General features: G+C 49.8%; 1 protein-coding gene across 5 annotated transcripts in view; it reads left to right on the forward strand.

Annotated features, from left to right (window-relative positions):
• The window catches only part of SMAD3 (SMAD family member 3), a 115,360-nt gene that overhangs the window by 61,964 nt on the left and 32,527 nt on the right, over positions 1–20,869 (forward strand). The window lies entirely within an intron of this gene.

Here is a 20,869-nt window from a genome sequence, read left to right on the forward strand (position 1 = left end):
ATTAATTTACAAAGTCATTAGTATTTTCCATTTGCGAACCCCAAACCGAATGTAAGTGCAGTTCCTTGTAATTTAATACAAATTAGAAAAGAGTTAGGAGGACTTTCAGGGATCAGCACACAAAACTGGCAGAAGCAGGTGGGTGTGTGTGTTGGGAGAGGGGTGTAACACCCAGGACTTGCTCTGGTTTTCACTCAAATCTGAGTTTGGGAGAGCAAAACAGACTCAGATATTCCTCAGAAGAGAGCCCTTTCCAACAACTTAAAAACTGGCAGGGATCCTTGGAATGATCTCTTCTAACCTTCTCATTTTCTGAATGAGACAACTGAGAGATTCAGGGAGGGTAAGCGACTTGCCCGGAGTCACAGAGCCAGGAAGGCCAGAGCTGGGGCCAGAGTCCGCGCCCCAGTGCTCCGGCCACCGCTTCTTCTGCCTCCTGGAAGCTCGTCTGCTTGAGCCTTTCGTGTTCCACACCCTAGCTGGGCTCACGTCTAAAGCGGCGCTCCTTGTTAGAGTGGGGGGAACGGAATCATCGTGTCAGAGCCACCCGCTTCTGTACGCTTGGGTCAGTTGTACTGCTGCATACTGCCTGTCATACTGGTTAAAGGGAGAACACGGTGGTTTCTGCCTCCTTTGAAGGAGCCTGGTTATTCCCAGGGCTCACCCCAAGCCAAGCCCCGGCCCTGCACTTTAGAATCTGCTGCTTTGTGAGCGAAGTTGGCCGGTGGTTAATGAGCAGGGAGTGTGTTGTCAGGGTTTCGATGTTTGTAGCAGGACCTCTTCCTGCGCCTCCCTAAGCTCAGATGAACTGCGGCTTTGAGATGTCATGGAGCCACCAGAGGCTTTCTGAAGGCTGTCTACCTGACCCTTTCGAGGTAAAGCCCTGTTGATGACATCTCTCCCAGTCCCACGCATGCGTGTGTGTTAATTACGCACACAGACTCCGGATTGACAGAGCAACTCTAAGAAAAGCCACTTCTGAGAGTTCCCTGTCCCTGCTTTGTTGTTTTCCTTGCTAACAGGATGTCGTAAAGGATGGAAGGGACCCTTCAGGGTGCCCGGCTCTTTCCTGGGCGGACACTCAACCCCGCCCCAGCCTCTCGGGCTTCCTCTCTTCCCCCGACGCCAGGTGCTGTGGGGCATGTGCCGTCACTAAAGGTACGACTCCTGCTCCCAAAGAAGCTGAAGCCCAGGTGCCGAGAGAAACTGTACTTACCTGGAGTTGTTAAGGTCCATCATGCTAGTGATAACTGTCTGCCCGTGACTGTGCCGGGTCCCGTTCTAAGAGCTGTATGTGTGTCATCACACCCAACCTTCACAGCCACCGTGGGAGGTGGAGCCGTGATATTTTATTTTACAGATGAGGAAACTGAGGTTTAAAGAGGTGATTTTGTTTGTTTGGTTTGGTTTTCTAATTTAATTTTATTGATTTACTTTTGGCCGCGTTGGGCCTTTGTTGCTGCACGCGGGCTTTCTCTGGTTGCAGCGAGCGGGGGCTGCTCTTCGTTGCAGTGGGCGGGCTTCTCATTGCGGTGGCTTCTCTTGCTGTGGAGCATGGGCTCTAGGTGCACGGGCTTCAGTAGTTGTAGAGCGCAGGCTCAGTAGCTGTGGTGCACGGGCTTAGTTGCTCCATAGCATGTGGGATCTTCCCCGACCAGGGCTCGAACCCGTGTCCCCTGCATTGGCACGCAGATGCTTAACCACTGCACCACCATGGAAGTCCCTAAACAGGTGATGTTTAATGAGCTTGTGAAGCATGGGGAGGGGATGGGAGCCCAAGCCGTCTGCCCTTCAGAACCTCCCAGTGTCCTGATGGGGAAGATGTGTCGCAGGCAGCACTGCCCTAGGAGCATGGTGTGGAGAGGTGCTGGGGGTGGAGCTGGCCTGGCTTTGGAACTGCAGAGACAAGATGGCAGGGAAGGGCTGTGTTTGGGGAAGGTTTCTTGTCCCGTGGCTTGGCAGTCTGGGCTCTGACCCTGTGAGGGTGGGTTGGTAGGGGAGAGAGGGGGACCTCACTGTGGATAACCCCAACTGAGGGTAAGAAAGATGGGCCCCAGTGAGTCCCTCTTACCCCTGGGCCCAGCCTGCCTGTCTCAGCCCTCCTTGCTGAAGGCCTGCTTGGGCCAGTGGTTGCCTCCTTAGAAGTTCAGTTTCGGGCTTACCTGGTGGCTCAGTGGTTAAGAATCCGCCTGCCAATGCAGGGGACGTGGGTTCGAGCCCTGGTCCGGGAAGATCCCACATGCCGCAAAGCAACTAAGCCCGTGCGCCACAACTACTGAGCCTGCGCTCTAGAGCCCGCGAGACACAACTACTGAAGCCCGCGTGCCTAGAGCCCGTGCTCTGCAACAAGAGAAGCCACCGCAATGAGAAGCCCGCGCACTGCAACGAAGAGTAGCCCCTGCTCACTGCAACTAGAGAAAGCCCGTGCGCAGCAACGCAGCCAAAAATAAATAAATAAATGAAAAGAAATCAACTCCTTTAAAAACAACAAAAAAAGTTCAGTTTCCTTCTCTGGGAAGGGAAGGGGTCACAACACCCTTCTTTGTTGTTAAGATTAGATGAGCTGATACCCCAAACTTCTTGCAAAGTACCTGGTACCAAATAGGACGTCTCTAAATACTAGTTTTCATTTTCCCTTCCACTCATTTGTTTAAAAAAGAAAACAAAACTTTTTTTTCCCTATGATAACAAAAATTTTAGAAGGCAGAGACAAATTAATAATGTTGTGTATAGACTCTCAGGCCAAGAATTTCCTGAGTGTTTACATACCAGAGGACTTTGAACTTTGATTTTTTTCAGCTGGCTGTGTGCTGATTCAGACACCCTCTCCAAGCCGCCAGAAGCAGCTCCTAGCCTTGGTCTGTTGTTGGTGTTTTGTGAGTGTGTTTTCACTGTATTATAAAAATTGGAAACATACAAGTTACAGGTAAATTATAACTTGCCCATGGACCTTCCACCGGATATAACAAGTGTTAATATTTTTCCATATTTACTTCAGATATCTGTAATGTCTTATTTCTTTACTAAAAAAAAAAAAAAAAAATCCCTTAAACTACTCTGTTGAAGGCCTCCTGTTATCCCACCCCCTTCCCATTCTTCTCCCTCCCTTCTCACAGGTATTTACTCTCCTGAACTTGGTGTGTGTCCTCCCCAGCCAGGATTTTGTAGTGTATTGTTTGTAAAGCCAAGTAACTCCACTGGAATGTGTTTGAACCACAAAATGATCAGCATTTGGGGGAAGAAGCCTGAATACCCAAGGCCAGGGCAGCAACTTGATAGAGCAAATCCACCCGCTCTCCAATTGATATTTATATAAAATTCCAAAATTATAAATCCATTGCCTTGGATTTAAAACTTGACCCTGCCCCCATGCTTAATTGCAAATAAAATCGAGCTTGTGCCATCTGGAGCTCCCAGGGTCATCTGGACCTTTCATGCGAGTAAATACATTCCGGAGTCGGTTATTCTTAGAGCAGGTGTTTTGGCTTTTTTTTCTTTAATGCTCGCCCACCCTCCTGCCCCATCACAGCTGTGATATATGCTGATTGTAGAGAACCTGGAACACAGCAGTAAAGAGGAAAACACTCACTGCCCTTCTCCCTTGACCTCCGCCCCACAGAAGTGTTTTCTTCTCCATTCTTCACCCTCCTCAGCCAGGGTAGAAAATTGGAGGTCACCGGGTACCCCAAGTAGGGCCAGCACCATGGCCTCAGGGTCTCCTAGCAAGCAGTGGTCCATCCTCCATTTTACAATAGGGTGTGTGTCACCAAGGTGAGAGAAGCAGTCACCTGCCTAAGGTCAGGTCAGTGGCCTGGTTGGGACCAGAAGACCATCTCCTGGTGGCTGAAGATGTTTTTTCTACCATGTCTGCTCTTCATGCTGTGGTCGGAGCCTCCCTGGTACCTGGCCCTGATCCAGGCATGATGACAAGTGTCCAGCAAAGGGGAGGGGTCCTGGTCCCTCTTCAAGGAAACTGGGAGGCAGCCACAGGCCAGGGGTTTTCCCAGGCTGGACCTTTGACCACCTTTCCTGAAAAAGTCTAGGACATTTTTTGTTTCAGCGTTTTAAACTGGATATGTAAGTCATTTTAATACCTTGGCTGTTTTCTGTGTATGGCAGTTAAACTGTTCCTGGCTTCCTCCTCTTTTGTTTTTTAAACTGAAATTATTTTCGTTCACATCTGTTCTCTGTGCAATGCCATTGGTACCGATTTTAGCTTCTGCCATTTTAGAATTTTGTGCCATTATTGCCACTAAGTCCAGTTTTCCTGGGTAAAATTTTGCATATCTGAGTTATTGGATTTTTGTCCATCAGTTTTTAGTCAGTGACTTTTTTTTTTAAGGATTTTTTATTTTTATTAAATTTTTTTTTTTTTTGGCTGCGTTGGGTTTTCGTTGCTGCAAGCAGGCTTTCTCTAGTTGTGGCAATCAGGGGCTATTCTTTGTTGCGGTGCGTGGCTTCTCATTGCAGTGGCTTCTCTTGTTGCGGAGCATGGGCTCTAGGCACGCAGGCTTCAGTAGTTGTGGCGCACGGGCTCCGTAGTTGTGACTTGCGGGCTTAGTAGTTGTGGCATGTGGACTCCAGAGCGCAGGCTCAGTAGTTGTGGTGCACAGGCTTAGTTGCTTTGTAGCATGTGGGATCTTCCCGGACCAGGGCTCGAAGCCATGTCCCCTGCATTGCCAGGTGGACTCTTAACCAGTGCGCCACCAGGGAAGTCCCTCGTCAGTGTCTTTCATTGTCTGGAGTTTTAGCTGCTTCCAGTTTTATTTTGTGCTGAACTTTTTTCTCTGGGGTCTATTTTTTCTCCTGGGTTGATTTTTGCAGTGTTTCAAGGTTGCCAATTCACTTCTTACCTTCAGCAGATGTCTATGGTGTGTGATGATAGCCATTACCAGTTTTGTTTGGGATTGATTATTTCTCTCAAGCCTAATTTCTTGTGGTCATCTGGTCAGAACGCCTGTGGGGATGAGAATGACAGGTTAAAATGTCTTCTTTCTTAAAGAGTTTGAAACAAACTTGTAAAGGATGATTCTCCCTCTGGATTTCTCCTTTCTGGGTGTCGGCACAGTTTTCTTTTAGCGACACAGAAAATGGGAGCTATTAGGGGTCAGACCTCTCCCAGGAAGGGCTGTGTTGTCTCCATCGCCAGATGCCCTGCTTTCCGCCCTGTGACCTCCCAAGTCCACCAGCACCTATCGCTTGCTCCGAAGGGGCAGCTCCAGCCTGCTACGCCAGGTGGCACAGTGGATGGGGGTCAGGAGCTCCACACTGGGACAGGTCCCCTCTAACTCTCCTGTATGGGCCGGTCTCCCGTGCGGTCTGCGGGGTTGCTGGCTGGAGAGCTGTTAGAAGTCTTTCAGCTTTATCCTTCTCTGGGTGGGGATGGGATGCTCAGGGTGTCAGGAAGCCACTGTTCCTGCAGCAAACCCCCTGCATGGTTGAAGCAGAGGCATTGCTCATGGCCCTCTGCTGGGTTCCGGCCCCTGGGCCCCGGCCGCCCCGCCGGACATCGGGGCTGAGCAGCCACTGTGACAGAACTTGCGGGGAGCCTGCTGGCGAGGGTTGCTATTCGTTCCTTCCGGTCATGGCTGCTCTGAGTGCTCCCCGGGACAGTTGCACCCAGGGGAGCTGACCTCCTCCGGGTAGGTGAACATCCACCTCCCCTCCAAGGAAAAGCCCCTGCTCAGCTTCTTCAGGCAGCTGGAATGCTGCTCCGTGGATCTGAGTATTTCTGTCCCTCCTTCCGGCCTTCCTTTGATTTCTTGCCGTCTCCTTCCATGAGGTCTGTGACTGTTTTCAAATGGCCATTTGTATATACAAGTCATGTCAGGCATCATAATTTGTGTTTGTCTAGATCAATAAAAGCAGCTCTGGCCAAAGGCCAGCAGAGAATTCATAAACACCCTTCAGCTCTGCCCCTCCCCACACGATGTTAAAACTCCATCCTAGGAACCCTCCAAACCGAAGCTGTTGGCTGACTTGATCAGGGAAAATGTGAAATACCATTTCGTTTGATGTGTTTTCTCTTTATCCTTTCTGTAGAATTTGATCAGTGTTTAAGCAACTGTAGCCGATTCCCCGCTCACTTCAAAGCAAAAGCCCTTCTCTGTGTCTGTTTACAAAATTACCTTTGAGAGACTGAAATGTTGGGAACCCATTCAGATGCAGCTTGTGCCTTACGTTAGCTCTCTGTTGCCCAGTAAAATGGGCTTGGGTGTATCTGACGCAGCTACCAAAGGAAACTTAAAAACAGATTTCGGCTGCGGCGATTCTCCTGGGATGTGCCCACTTTGGAGAAGAAGAGGATTAGGGATTTAAGTTCACATGGACCTTAAGGATTTTAAGAACCAGATTTTCTTCTGTTTGCTCACATTAGGGGAAAAGAAAATAAGCCTCAGATGCCTTGTGATATCTAGTTACGTCAGGTTTTCGTATAAAATGTCAAGACAGCAATACTTGACTTCCTGCCTCGCCTTTCCCCTCTTGCATACTGTCTGCCCTCGCCAGAATTTTCCTTACGAGGAGGGAGCCGTTCTGCTAGACTCCTCCCTCAGGGAAATCATTCCCTCCCTGGCCTTTAACCCTTTAAAGATTGGGAAGGGAATACTTTGATTTCTGGGTTAAATGCAAAGCTTCCCTATTGGCTTAGGCTTTAATTGAGGTGTATTAGGAAATCCTTAAGAATGTTGCAGCCTGGGGCCTGGAGCCGGCTGGGTGTTGCTACTTGGTATGAAAAGCAGCTCACATTACCTGCTTCCTTTCCTGTGGCTGTGTCTTCACCAAGCATCCCCTCTAAAACGAGGTACCTCCCCTGCCTACACTAGAAGACCCCACAAATGTTGAGTAACTAGATTTCTTTTTTAAACCCTGACCCCACTTCACTCAGTTGAAGGTTAATAAGTAAGTCTGTCTTTCTGTCGGCATGGGTGGAAGCCATGCTGCTGGCCCTGACAAGTCAATGTGTTTGATCCAAGAGGGTAGAAGGTTCTGGAAGACACAATAAGTACAACTTGATGACTTTTCTCACCATAAAAGCTGCCATTTTCTCTTCTTCCCTAAACCCCACTGAAAGTGGTGGCGAAGGATAGGGTAGCCTGAGTTCTCCGTTTGACTTCAAGCAAGGGAAATGGTACCCAGAGGTGGGATTGTTATTAAACCCCTTTCTCTCTTTGTTCTCGTTTCTCTCGACCTCTGCCTGCCCCAAGTGTAGTCCTGGCCATCCCTCCTCAGCCCTGCCTGGCACTCAGTGTTGCAGACCTTCCGGAGCTGGCCCTGGCCACTGCCATAGCCTCGAGAAAGCCACCATGAGGCTTTGAGTCTGCTCTGCAGGGTGTTTGAAGGCCTTCTTTGTGGTGTGAACCCCACTGGAAGTTTGACATCTTTAGGTTGGGAAGCTATATGGAGAGCAAGGGGCCTTCCTTCTCGGGCTTTGGGTACAGAATCCTTGGGGTGAGCCAGGCAGGTCTAGAGCTGGCAGAGGCTCCGGGCAGCCATACAATTTGTTACCCAAACCGGGACTCTGAGAGTGAAAGAGGATGCCATTAACAGTGACACCAGGGACTTCCCTGGTGGCGCAGTGGTTGAGGGTCCGCCTGCCGATGCAGGGGACACAGGTTCATGCCCCGGTCAGGGAAGATCCCACATGCGCGGAGAGGCTGGGCCCGTGAGCCATGGCCGCTGAGCCTGCGCGTCCGGAGCCTGTGCTCCGCAACGGGAGGGGCCGCAACAGTGAGAGGCCCGCGTACCGCAAAAATAAATAATGACACCAGGACAATGGGTGTGAATTAAACTATCCCAAACAAATGAGCAGTCATTGTGTGACTGCCCTACAAAGGCCAGTCCCCTGGCCCTTCAGGTTCCATTTTGTTTTATAAGGAGTAATGCTTCCCTCATTGAAAACGCAGGCTAGAGTTGCAAACTCAAACGCTCCCAGGGACAGGCAGAGGGTGGGGAGGCTGGGACCTGGTGTAAAGACAGAGCGGGACTTGAGGACTCATTTCCCATCTAAAGGGGCATTGGTGACACAGCACCAGACAAGTGTTGCCAGATCTTCTGTTTTTTTTTTTCAAGAGAAGCCAAAAATCTTAGATTTACATATGAAATCTCCCAGCTTTTAAATTTGGCAACTAATTAAAAAATGTAAAAAAAACACTGTGTAGGCCAAGCACAGCATCTGTGGGCCGCTGCCTGTTTTCGACCTCCAGCCAGACCAATTAATTGGTGGCTGTCTTCTGTGTCTCCAAATTCCGGCAATGGGAGGTTTCTGAGGAAGTTGCCCAGATTGACCACGAGTGAAGTGGGGAAGAGGAGAGAGGAGCTCGTCTTGACTTCAGTGGAGCATTCATTTGCACAGTAAATGTTTCTTGAGCACCTGTTATGTTCAAAGCACTTTATGTGTTCTGCCATGTTTTCTGTTTAATGCTTTGAGACAGCTGTGTCTTACTCATGCTGATAAATTCTTTTTTTTAAATTTATTATTTATAAATTTATTTTATTTATTTATTTTTGGCCATGTTGGGTCTTCGCTGCTGTGCGCCAGCTTTCTCTAGTTGTGGCGAGCAGGGGCTACTCTTCTTTACGGTACGTGGGCTTCTCATTGCGGTGGCTTCTCTTGTTGCGGAGCACGGGCTCTAGGCACACGGGCTTCAGTAGTTGTGGCACGTGGGTTCAGTAGTTGTGTCTCGCGGGCTCTGGAGCGCAGGCTCAGTAGTTGTGGTGCACAGGCTTAGTTGCTCTGCAGCATGTGAGATCTTCCCGGACCAGGGTTCGCACCCGTGTTCCCTGCATCGGCAGGCGGATTCTTAACTGCTGCGCCACCGGAAAAGCCCTGATAAATTCTTTATATCGTGCGCTGTTATGGGTCCATACCTCTCCCCCGAGACTCTAACAAGGATGGATGCAATGAGGGAAATCTCAAGAGAGAATGTGGGAAGGAGAACCTGGGGTCCAGTTCTCAGGCCCTGGAAAGTTCATTAGATGTCAGCTTAACACAGAAGTCCACAGGACGTGATCTTCATCTGCAGAAAGGCCTGGGAGTGAGGACCTGGAGCAGAGAGAGCCCAGCCAGGGGCACTTGTTCTGCAAGGTCCCTGAAGGTTGTATTGTACTAGGACCAGGAAGCAGAAATCACCGAGGGACAGACTGTATTCAGCCCTGTACATTCAGAACTTTCTAGTAGAGCACTGTATACTGAGGTTGTTGGATTAGATGACCTCTAAGCTGGTCTTTCATTATCCAGAAAATCTGATACCTTGAGGCTGCCTCCTGCACACCCACTAGACTCCTGGGCCTTAGACTCTTACTCTGGTTCATGGTTCTTATTTCTAATGGGCTCCCAGCAGGTACTGGCTTATTTGTACCCTCTGGCAGCTGGACGTTGGGCCAGGCACCCCAGAAAAGCCAGTATAACTCTGATGAAAACAGATGCAGTTCACCTGGGGCTGGGGTGGGGCACAGGTGGGGGAATATTGCTCTTGGAGAATCCGTTCTTGAGGCGGTGACATGTCACTCGCATTTTCTGGTCTCGTGCACCATGAATTTTAAACTGGGGGCGATAATACCTACCCCCAAGATGGTTTGAGGCAGCTGAGGCACAGAGAGCTTAAGTGACTTGATCAAGGCCACACAGCTGGGCTGGGAGGAACCCGCTCCTAGACCAGGTAGTTGGCTTCCACTGTTCTCTTATCCACTGTGCTGAACTGTTCAGTTTTTACTTGCCTTTTTTTGTGTGTTCATTCTTCCACGTGTCTTTTTTCCCCCTATTGTTTCAGGACTGTCAACATTCAGATGTTTAATAGCTAGGTTTTTTTCCCCTGTGCACTTGGCCAGAAGTAGGAATTCATCGCCATCTGTGAACGTTTATGGGGCCTCCATGGTTTGTGTGGAATTATACTAGAAACACTAGACCCCAGGGCTGGGTTGGCAACGAACGAGGTCTTTCTGCAGAACTTTTGAGGACAAATCACCAACGGGTTGGAAAGAATTTCCTTCAGGAATGGCGGCACTCTATTTTTCACCTTGTTAATGTTGCCCCCCCCCAGCTTTGCTTCCCCCCAGTGTCAATCTTAAGTGTGCTAAGTGCTTTTTCTGCTTAGCGTGTCCTAGATAAGAGGTTTCCAAACGATGTGCCCTGATACACAGCCCTCCCACCCCCAAATCTCAGGCTTCTTGATGGACAGAGAGTTCCCCTCTGGTTTGTTTGGGACTCGGAGGCTGGAATGGGGAGTCTGGAGGCCTGAGTGCCTGTAGGGTTGCCGACGTCTTAAGACATTTGAAAACCACTGTGCTAGATGACAGCGAAGCTGTAGTGACCTCAAAATTTAAAGAAGATTAAAAAAAAAAAAAAGCATACAAGATAGTCTTGTGATGCTGGTGAAAAGACCCCTGAAGTTCACCAGGTGGGCCCGCCACATTGATCATGAACACAGGGATGTGAGTCCGTGTGCAGGAGGGAGCTCGACTTGCGGCACACCCGGCAGTTTGCGCCTGCGTTTGAACACCACCTCATTTCCCTGGCATGTCCCTTTGCTCAATGGATCATTCCTGGCCTGACCACACCCTGCCCCCCAGTCCCCGCACCACTGCAGAAGGGGTGGGGGCCTCTGCGTACAATTTATTTTCCAATGCCACCTTGAAGTTTGGTGACCGGCTCTAGGACACTTTGAAGGCTTTTCATTGATGAACAATTGTTACGAGCAGTGTCAGCCCAAAGCGGTACTCTTCACGTGATCCAGTCATGGATCTGGACACATTTTTATGTGAATAACTAGATAGCTATGACATTAATGTAGTGGCTAGACCATAACTACTTTTTCAGCAAACTCTTTAGTGTGTATGTGTATGTCACACCTTTTTAGAACGTCATAATGCATTCATTATGCTTTCACGTGTCAACATTGGCTCTTCTCAGTTTGTCATGCAATGAACAGAGGAGACATCTCTGACATAAGTCGGTTGGAGCAATAGATGTCTGGGCCCTTTGCCTGATTTACTACATTTTTTTTTTTTTTTTTTGCGGTATGTGGGCCTCTCACTGCTGTGGCCTCTCCCGTTGCAACAGAGCACAGGCTCCAGACGCGCAGGCCCAGCGGCCGTGGCTCACGGGCGCAGCCGCTCCGCGGCCTGCGGGATCTTCCCGGACCGGGGCACGAACCCGTGTCCCCTGCATCGGCAGGCGGACTCTCAACCACTGCGCCACCAGGGAAGCCCTGCTTTACTACATTTTAAAATCAGGCTGCTGATAACTTTCCCAACACAGAGTTTAGGGAGGGTTTTTTAAAGAAACATTTGCATTGAGATAGAATTGACGTACAATAACTGGCACATCTGGAAAGTGTACAATTTGATGAGTTTGACATATGTACACACCCATGAAACTATCAGCACGATCAAGATAGCGAACATGTCCATCAGAGTCTCCTTCTGCCCCTTTGTACTTTTGCCCTCCTGTTTGCCTGCTGCCTCTCAGTCCCCAGGCAACCACTGGTCTGCTTTCTGTCACTATATGTTAGTTTAAATTGCATAAAATTTTATACTAATGAAATTGTTCAGGATGTCCTCTTTTGCGGGGGGTGGTACTTTCTTTCACACAGCATAATTATTTTCGTTTTTGCATGTTGCAGTCATGAATTCCTTTGTATGGCTGGGTAATATTTCATTGTATGGATATAAACAGAGGAGTTTTGATCTTCATGTTTTAATAAGCAAAGAATTTTAGCTAAGGCTGTCAGAAGTAGGTGATCCACGTAAAATATTATGTCGGGGGAATTTGTACACTTGTGTTTTCTTTTTGTTTTAAAAGTTTCCTTTTTTCTTTTATAAATTTATTTATTTTATTTTTGGCTGCGTTGGTTCTTCCTTGCTGCGCGCGGGCTTTCTCTAGTTGCGGCGAGCGGGGGCTACTCTTCGTTGCGGTGCGCCGGCTTCTCATTGTGGTGGCTTCTCTTGTTGCAGAGCACGGGCTCTAGAGCGCAGGCTTCAGTAGTTGTGGCACGTGGGTTCTAGAGCGCAGGCTCAGTAGTTGTGGTGCACGGGCTTAGTTGCTCCGCCCCATGTGGGATCTTCCCGGACCAGGGATCAAACCCGTGTCCCCCTGCATTGGCAGGCGGATTCTTAACCACTGTGCCACCAGGGAAGTGCCTGTTTTAAAAGTTTCTTATGGAGGAGTAGCGTTTTTCTTTTTCTTTTGAAAATGTGCTTTGAAAGAGCAAATATTTGTGTAGAATGCATTTGGCCCTGAATCGTCACTTAATTAAATCAGTAATTATTTAGTGTTTCCTGCTGGTGCTTGGGAGCACAGAAGGACTTCACGTCAGAGCCAGCAGCTGATTTGCTTGTGAGGTTTTAATATCCTACATGGGGTAGAACTGCAGTGCTTTTAGACACAGGACTGTGCCCTCTTGCCTACCATCGGCATCTCGGGGGCCGATGCTGAATGTTACAGTGCCTTCCCTGCCCGTGATTCTCCTGTGGCCAGGCATGGGGACGGAATCTTGGAGATGCAGTTTCCGCAGTTCTGTGATTCCTGCTCAGAGCATTGCGTGATAGGGGCCCAGGCAGGAAGTTTAACCTCGTAGATTCCCTCATCCTCACAAAGCCACGCACACCAGGGTGGGGCTGGAGTTGACCATGGGAGCTGAGTTCCCGGCATTTGGGCAGTCCCCAGCAGGAGCCGGAACGGAATGGCATTGCTGGGTAGTTGGAAATGTGTTCCTTTCTTCATTGTTCAGAGAAATTCTCCTGAAGGAAGTCTTCTACGTGTGAGAAGAACCACTGAGCCTCTTGTTAATAGTCACAGGTTGTCAGAGAAGGGACCTCGGATATACCTGGTCTAACCTGCCCATTTTACAGATGAGGACTGAGGCTCAGGGAACAGGAGTAACTCACACATAGTCATTAACAGCAGAACTGGGACGCGGGAAACCCAGGCAACTGCTTTAGACCTTCACTTGCATGATCTGCGAGGGTGGGAGTTTCAAGAAAACTTGGTGAACTTTGGTGGGCTTAGGGAGGAAATTGTTCATCTCTCAGCCCCTGCTCAGAGCTGCTGGTACCATTTAAAACACCACCACCACCAACAATATAAATTGTCCTCAGATGAAGTTTCTGTAATGTTCTCTTATCTCACAGTTTCCTGACCTTGTCACCCACTTGTTCGAGGAATAACTTAAAAATTCAGGGGCAGATGATCAGTAGCCTCGTTGGGTGGTATTTTCTGGCACATGAATGCAAGGTGCTAGGTGATACCTTACGGTTGTGTAGCGCTTCTCAGTGTGTGGAGGACCTTGGTGTGCAGTCTCTCACGTGAACCCCTTGACAGTCTTCTCAGGTGGCCCCTTTTTTCCTGGTGAGGAAACTGGCCCTTGAAGATGGGACATTTTGCTTAAGGTCACCCAGGTGGCAAAGAGGAACCAGAGCTGGAATCTGGTTCCTGGTTCCCAGTCTCATCTTGTTCCCACCATGTCTCCTTCAAGGCAAGTGAGTGTGCAGGGCAGCAGCCTGACACGATGGAAAGACCCTAGGCCTTTGTGTTTGGAGTTCAGAGGTTAACTCTGCTCTCCTGCTCGCTGTGTGACCTTGTGGAAGAATCTTAACCTCTCTGAACTCCATTGTCTTCTTTTGGAAAATGGGGCCCTGCCCAGCAGGATTAAAGTATATAAACATAAAATGCTTAGCAAAGAACTTGCTTATAGGAAGCAACTGATCAATGTTACCTCTGGAATGAAGGCGAGGCAGGTATGGGAAAAGCTAGTTATGAAAAGAGAGCGTGGAAAGCAAAAATAAGGACAGATGTGCACTAACTGTGGGGTGCCCTCGGCCCTGCTCTTCTTGCACACAGACTCTTCAGTGCTTCCTTATTTCTGTTAGTCCTTGATCCTTTGGAAAGTTAAGAAAACTGAGGTCCTCACTAAGTGCCTGGCACATAGTAGGCCCTCGGTAAGTACAGACTGGTTGCTGGAGCCTCACCCTGCAGAGGTGTGGAGCAGCGGCGTGCGTGCGCCCGCAGCACTCCACACACTGGTTGAATGAAACAGGACAGAATTCTGGCCGAGACCAGACTTTGAAGGTGCTGTGCAGGCCCAGGGCAGGTGGTCGGCCAGTGGAGGTGAGTGATGGTGCTGGAGGTGGCCGTGCCGTGGCACCAGGGCTGAGTGGGAATCAGTACAGACTAGGAGGGGTGCAGGGGAGGACGTTTCTCTCACTTAGATACAATCTCAAGTCATGCCCTGACATCGTCCCGCGCGCGCGCGCGTGCGTGCGTGTGTGTGTGTTAGGAACATCTCCATGTAAGTGATTGATGCTGTGAGCAGCGGAAAAAGGAGATGAAGCCCATTGTCTCTGCTGGGTGACTAGGACCCGCCTAGTGTCAGGGTCAGACTGTTTAAGGGGTGTGGGGACAGAATTGTGGAGAAGTGGCTCTCCTTCTGCATCTCCGCCTGGTGCAGGGAGCAGAGAACACCCGGGATACTTCTAGAAGCAGCCAGGATGACTCAGGGACTTGATCTTGCCTGGTACAGGAAGCCACGCAGAGCCGGAGGGCACCGCATTGTGGGGCAAGAGGAGAACATCCGGGAAACTTTGCCCTGTGCCCTCCACCAGGCCCCCCAAGCGGCCCCAGCCCCCTGCGGCCCCTCCCGCCACCCTGCTCCTTCCAAGGAGCCTGTTTGAGAATTCAGTGATTCACTTCCCGTCTTCCACCCTTGTTTAATGTTCCCTCCATTGTTACCAAACAGTCCAGGCCCCGGTGGCAGGGGGTGTCCTGCACTCTGGCTGAGGAGGGAGAGGAGGACAGAGCTGTTTACAGAGCCTGGGAGGGCCTGGCCTCCTAGAAAGACAAGCTGGGATGGCGCTGGGGCCCTGACAGCTGGCTGTGCGGGGGGGTGGGAAGCGCCTGAAGGCGGTCTTCCTGCCCTGGAGGGGATCCCTGCCCTTTGCTGTGGGGTTAGCTTCTTTATTCCCCAACAGCTGAGTTTTCCATTTTGGGTCGCAGATAGTTTTGGGATCATGGATTCCTGGAGTAGAAAAAAGGAACAGAAGGGTCCTTGGGGAGATGCTGTCTCTGCCTGGCCTCAGTCTCCTCCTTTGTGGGGAGAAAAAGGGGGAGGTGGTGAAATGACTGACCTTTAGAGCCACACCCCCGCCCCCAGCTCCGAAGCCCTCTGATTCCTGAGCCTGGAACAAGCCACACCAGGTTATCTGCGTTCACCCCCGCGTCTGGGGCGAGTCCCACCAAAGCCACAGCCACGGATGTGACCACGTCTGTGAGCCACGGCACCCGCTTCCCGACCTCTGACCTTGCAGGTCAGCAACTCTGCAGCCTCCCTCACCTTTCTGGTTTGAAGCCACCTTCTCTCGCAGGAAGCTGTCTGATACCAATTGAATTCTTCCCTGTCACATCACAGCTGGGACTGCCGCTGTTTTGCTGAAACCACTGTTAGGTTTGGGCTTTGGGGGTTCGTTTTCTTCTAACCTGCAGAAAGATTGAAAGTCCTGAAGTTTCCTCTTTTACCCCTGCCGTGTGTTGTTTCGTTTATAAGTGGGTACTCCCTCTTCTTGATCATGTATTTGCTCTACTGCTGTTGGTGATTCAGGTTTGTTTCCTCCAAGGCCCTGCGTGCCTAAAGGCAGTCAAGGAGCAAGAAGGTGTAAACACAGCCCTTTTTAAGCTCCTTTTCGCTGCAAGTTAGCGTATTTCTCAGGTATGTGGCGTGTCAGTGCTAGAAGGCAGGGAGACACTACAGATTGGTTGAACCCGTCACTTTATAGATGGGATGCCCACACCTAGAGACCCCTCACTTTTCGGCAGCACAGCCAGCGTAAGGACCACGAACGCTCCAGGGTAGCCCACTTCCCAGGGTAGCCCCCGGTGCCTGCATGCTTTCTCTTCTGGTAAACCCAACACTGGTAAAATCTCCATTCTACAAATATTTGTTGAGTAAATTTATCGCAAAGCCTCCTGTCCAGTGTCTGCCTACAGCCTTAGCCACAGATGACTTTGCCTCTCTTCGGTGCGCCGAGTGAAGTAGGCAGACTCCCCCACCCACGAGCGTTTCAGCTCCCTGCACCCCGCCACTGGCTGCTGTAGCAGAACCAGCTAGCACCTGTGGCTGTCACTCCCTTGCTGTTTTTAACGGCACCTCTCAATACCAGCTGATAGCTTTGAGAACATTCCTGGTATTGGGTTTCTGGCAGTAACGTGCGTCTGCGGGTCCCTTTCCTATAAGGCTTCATGTCTTGTTTGGGTTCATAAGGCTGGGGTGCAGCCTGAGGTTTTTAATCTGTTGCCTCCATCTTCTGATTGTCGCTGCGCAGAGGACTGAGTCGGTTGTCGTGACCTACTTGTGAACAAATGTCATATGCAAGCCCCGTGCTCCATCCAGGGGAAGTTAAGGTGGGTCTCCTTGCCCTCAAGGAGCTCCTGTTTTAGTTAGGAAGGGAAACCAGACACACATGGAAGTTATTAATACTTAACCGTCCCAGGCCTTTGGTGCTAAGGGATGATGAGTTCGGTGAGTGGTGGACGGTCGTGTCTGTAAATCTTTGAAGAGGGGAGAACAGAGAGTGGTCATTCTGCAGAGAGAGCCACAGAATGGGATAATTTTTGAGCTAGAGGCATCATTGGGCCTGTCATAGGGCTGAAGGGAGCCTCTGGACCCCCAGACGATCTCAGCGTGCCGCCGCTGGCCGAAGATCTCTGGCTTTGGGGACGCGGTAGCCCCGTGCTCAGCTGTGGCTGCAATGTGTTACCTCTGCTACTTGAGCCGGTTAAGCATTGTGCATTTCCATACCTGTAAAACAGGCCTCCAGATATCTGAGCTGTTTGGGAAGTGGGGGTCTGACGGGCGGTGGGTGGGTGGGTACTCTGTGGGTACTTGGGTGGGACTTGGGTGCGCTGCGTATGGGAGGGAGTTGTGAGTGTTGTGAGTGGACCCAGGGGAGGGAGCTTCACCTGGAAGCTTTTCTGTGCTCCTGAGTGGAGCTGCTTGGGGGGTCTGCAGCTTTTAGCCCAGAACCATTTAGTCGATGAGACCAGCTTAAGCAGCAGGCAACAGCCACCCTGACTTGTAAGTTCTAAGTCCTCCCTTGTTTATTTGGAAACCCCATCTTCCTGCCCATAGGGGCTCTTGGCTGTCTTAGGTGCAGTTGCCCCCAATGAACCACAACCTTTTGTTTAAGGACAATAGGAAGTCTGTCCCCTTAGACGAAAAGGAACGCTGATTGGCTGCCTCAGTGTCCTCAGGCTAGCGATGCCCAAAATATACGGGACACCCGTTCTTTGTTACCGGTTAGATGGAAACTGCTTATGTAAGCTTCTAAAGCTCTGGTCCGGAGAGAAGCAGAGTGTCTGTGGCACGTTAGAGTTCCGTGTCCTGCAAACGCCGTCTTTTCTGCTTACAAAGGTAGCTACGTAACTTCATGGTCCTTCAACTCACTTCTTCTAGAAATGTGGTCATTTCCCACCCCTCCCTTGCTTCCAGCTCCCCCGCAGCGGCTGCCCTGAAAGGTTGGAGGATTCTAAAGACTTCGGGGCCGCTTTTAAAAATAGGGAAACGTGGTTAAGGCTGAAATGCGGGAATGTTCCTTTCCTAACCCATATTGTATGGCATTTCACTAGGCATGGTGGTAAGCTTGGAGCTTGAGTGAGCGCTTCCAGAAGCCTTACCTCTCAGTTTGAATGTCACAGAAGGTTGCCAGGTTTGCCCTTTGCTTGCATGCTCTGTAGCACTTGTGACATTGTTTTATCTCTCTGGCCAGTGACTCATAATTAAGGAAGTCAAAACTGAGCAATTAACACAAAACCTCCTCATTTGCCCTCTTCACCTCTCCCCCCCACCCCCAACTCCCCTAGTCACGAACACCCGCCTGACATTTTCTATAAGTCTTTGGAAACTTTGATTTGTTTTGATAGGATGAGGCAGCCAGTGATCATCACCATCGCCTGGTTCCACTCGTTTAAGCCCAACTGTCTGTGAGAATCTTCTCCAAAAAAAAAAGAGGAAAGAAAATCCCAGCCCCAAACGTGCAGTCTGCCCACAGGAAGTGATTCACGGGCTCGGTTCATGCAAACCTGATGGGGCAGGAGGTGGGAGGCTGGGAACTGGGTCTGGGAAAAGACAGCCCCGGAGAGGATACTCAGACCTTAATGGTTTCTGCTGGAAGAAAGTGAAAAACAGAATGACTAAGAGTCCTGTAAAAAGAATTGTTTGTTTAGTGAAGTGAGCTAATACTGAAGTTCACTGGCAGATAAGACAAGAGAAATAGCAGTTGTCAGGGGAGGTGACTTTTTGGAGCCCTGCCTTTTTATTTTTTAAGAGATCAAAGACATTTCTCAGTCTTGAGGCATTTATTAGTGGAAGGTTGAGATCTGTAGTTCAAGCCCCAGTTTTCTCTTCTCCAGAAAAGAAGGGTCTAAGCTGAGATAATGATCTAATACTCTCCAAAAGCTCTTCTTTTCTCTTTTTACTTTTCCCTCCAAAGTTAGACTTCTGAGGCTAGTCAATATCTTTCCCTGACTGCTCACAGAGTGTCACGTCGTCAGAGAGAGAAGGAATCCTTCCTTCCTGCGTGCTTCTGTCCTGTGGGCTTCAGCCGGCCATTTTATTTTCTTTTCCCCCAAATTGAAAATGCAAATTAATCCGTTTCCCCAAAGCAGTTTGGAAACAGGCAACCTCTAAGTGCTGGCTGTGTGAACAGCCCTGCTGCAGAGCCAGGACCACAGGAGGCCAGAATCACCCAGTAGAATGAGCAGAGATATCTAAACACACTTAGATTCACGATTTCCATTTCAAACTCCCCGTGTTTTATGAGGTGAGCTTTAGGGGTGAGGGTTGTAATAAAAGCTGGGCTGAAGTATGCTTTTTTGCCTTAAGCCCATCAGAACATTGCCAAGGGCTGTGAGTATCCTCAAAGTTCCATGAGTGGTCTCTTTAAATAAACAAGTAGATGATCTTCAGACTTACTTCCATTCTTGAATGTTAACTGGCAGAGTGAAACGGCCATGCAGAAAGTTCTGTGTAGCCCGGCAACGATTCTTTCTCCTTGTTTTGGTAACCAGAGACCAACCCAGACTTCTGTATGTAGCATCTTCCCTTTTCAACTTGAAACCTCTGTGTTCCTGCCGACACTCGAGAAGAAGCGATTCCCTTCAAGTTGGTTCTTGGAGAAGAAAAAATTTATGAACACCAAAGCTGTGAAATAGAAAGATCTCAAATGAAACACTCCCTTTCCTCCTCCTTGTCTTCTCCCCCTCTTCCTCCTTCAAGATTTAACTACTTTCTTTGCATGGGTGAGGGGGAAGGGAAGGGGGTACCATGACCATGGTTTCACCAGAGCCCAAGGAGAATCTCTGATTCATACAGAATGATCACTGTGCTTTGCAGGCATGGGCAGCTGGGTTTGGGGTATCACACCCAGGCTACAAAATAGGACACTGCTTCTTGCCGATCTGGGCAGCGTTAGGCAAGTCACTCAACGTCACATGAATCCTTCACCTGGGAGTGAGGAGACCCACCCTCCGGGATCCCTGTATCCAGTGAGATAATGAGTGAGAAGTGCGAGATGAACACCTGCTCTGAGGTATAAATTCCTTCTGTTTTCCCCAACCTGTGCCCACGTCCGAGCACTTCCTTAACCCGCGGGTTCTCAAGGGGCCTAGGGGAGTGACTTGGCCCCCTAGGGGACCTTTGGCCATATCTGGAGACAATTTTGGTTATCACAGCTGGCAGGGGGCGCTACTGGCATCTAGTGGGTACAGGCCAGAGATGCTATATAACCTACGATGCACAGGACAGCTGCTACTCCCCTACCCCCAACATAGAATTATCTGTTCCCAAATGTCAGGAGAGCTGAGGTTGAGCAACGGCGTGGGGGTGGGGGGCGCGCCTTACTCATGGCCCACTGTTGAAAGTTTCTTGGTGTACATGTGCTTTACAGACGATTATGATTAAGCCCAAATTTCTCCAAATCAGCCTCCTTCTTTTCTAGGACGTACACACTCTGCACATCCCTGGCCCCTTGGGAGGAAAGAAGCCCCGAGGTCCAGATGATGGGCTTCCTGTGGGGTCCAGCCCCCTGCAGAGGGCAGGATGAGGTGTTCCATGGCTTCTTCCTTCCAGGGTCTGCCCAGGGGGCTCCTGCCACCTCTGGGGCTCACACTCAGGCCCTATCTGCTTGGAGCACTTGTCACGGACCTGAGCCAACTGCTCTGGAAAGCTCTCGAGGGGAGGGGAGACTCAGTCCAGTGGGGAGGAGTGAGGGCCAGCTGCTGGTCTGGAGTACAGCATGGGGGGGCTTGAGGCTGGCATTTTATGGGGTGTCCCCCAGTTTGGCAGCCTGAAGCACCGGATATTATCCATCGGCAAGTTCAGATGGGAATTGGGTTGTTCTTTGTGAAGTGGTTCAGTGACTGCTATCAGGGGTTGTGAAATCCTGTTTTCAGCTCCTCGCAGACCAATGTAAACTGGAACCTTAAAAAATGTGCTTAGCATACTTAACAGAACTTGCTGAGGACACTTATGAAACTGGGCTGGGGCATGTGGTCACTGTAGCAGGGCTTAACAACCGAACCTCAGTTACCCGGATCGCCCCCCGCCCCGGGTCTGGTTCCTCCTTTGTGGAGCCAGATGACAAGAAGGGGCCGATGTTGGAAATGTCGCTTTTTATTCAAACTCTAACAAGGGTCTGGGGAATCGTATATTCAGTGTACAGCTCAATTTCTTCTTGTTCGTAATGGTTTATTTTAATATAACTTCAAACCTCAGAAAGTTGCAGCGATGGGACAGGAATCATAGTACACATCCTCCACCGAGAGTCAATTTTTTTTTCCATCCTGAAGAGTCAGAAATTTGGGCAGCTTAAGATTTAGTACAAC

The sequence above is a fragment of the Lagenorhynchus albirostris genome, chromosome 1, assembly GCF_949774975.1.
Source record: "Lagenorhynchus albirostris chromosome 1, mLagAlb1.1, whole genome shotgun sequence".
Classification (NCBI taxonomy): Eukaryota; Metazoa; Chordata; class Mammalia; order Artiodactyla; family Delphinidae; genus Lagenorhynchus; species Lagenorhynchus albirostris.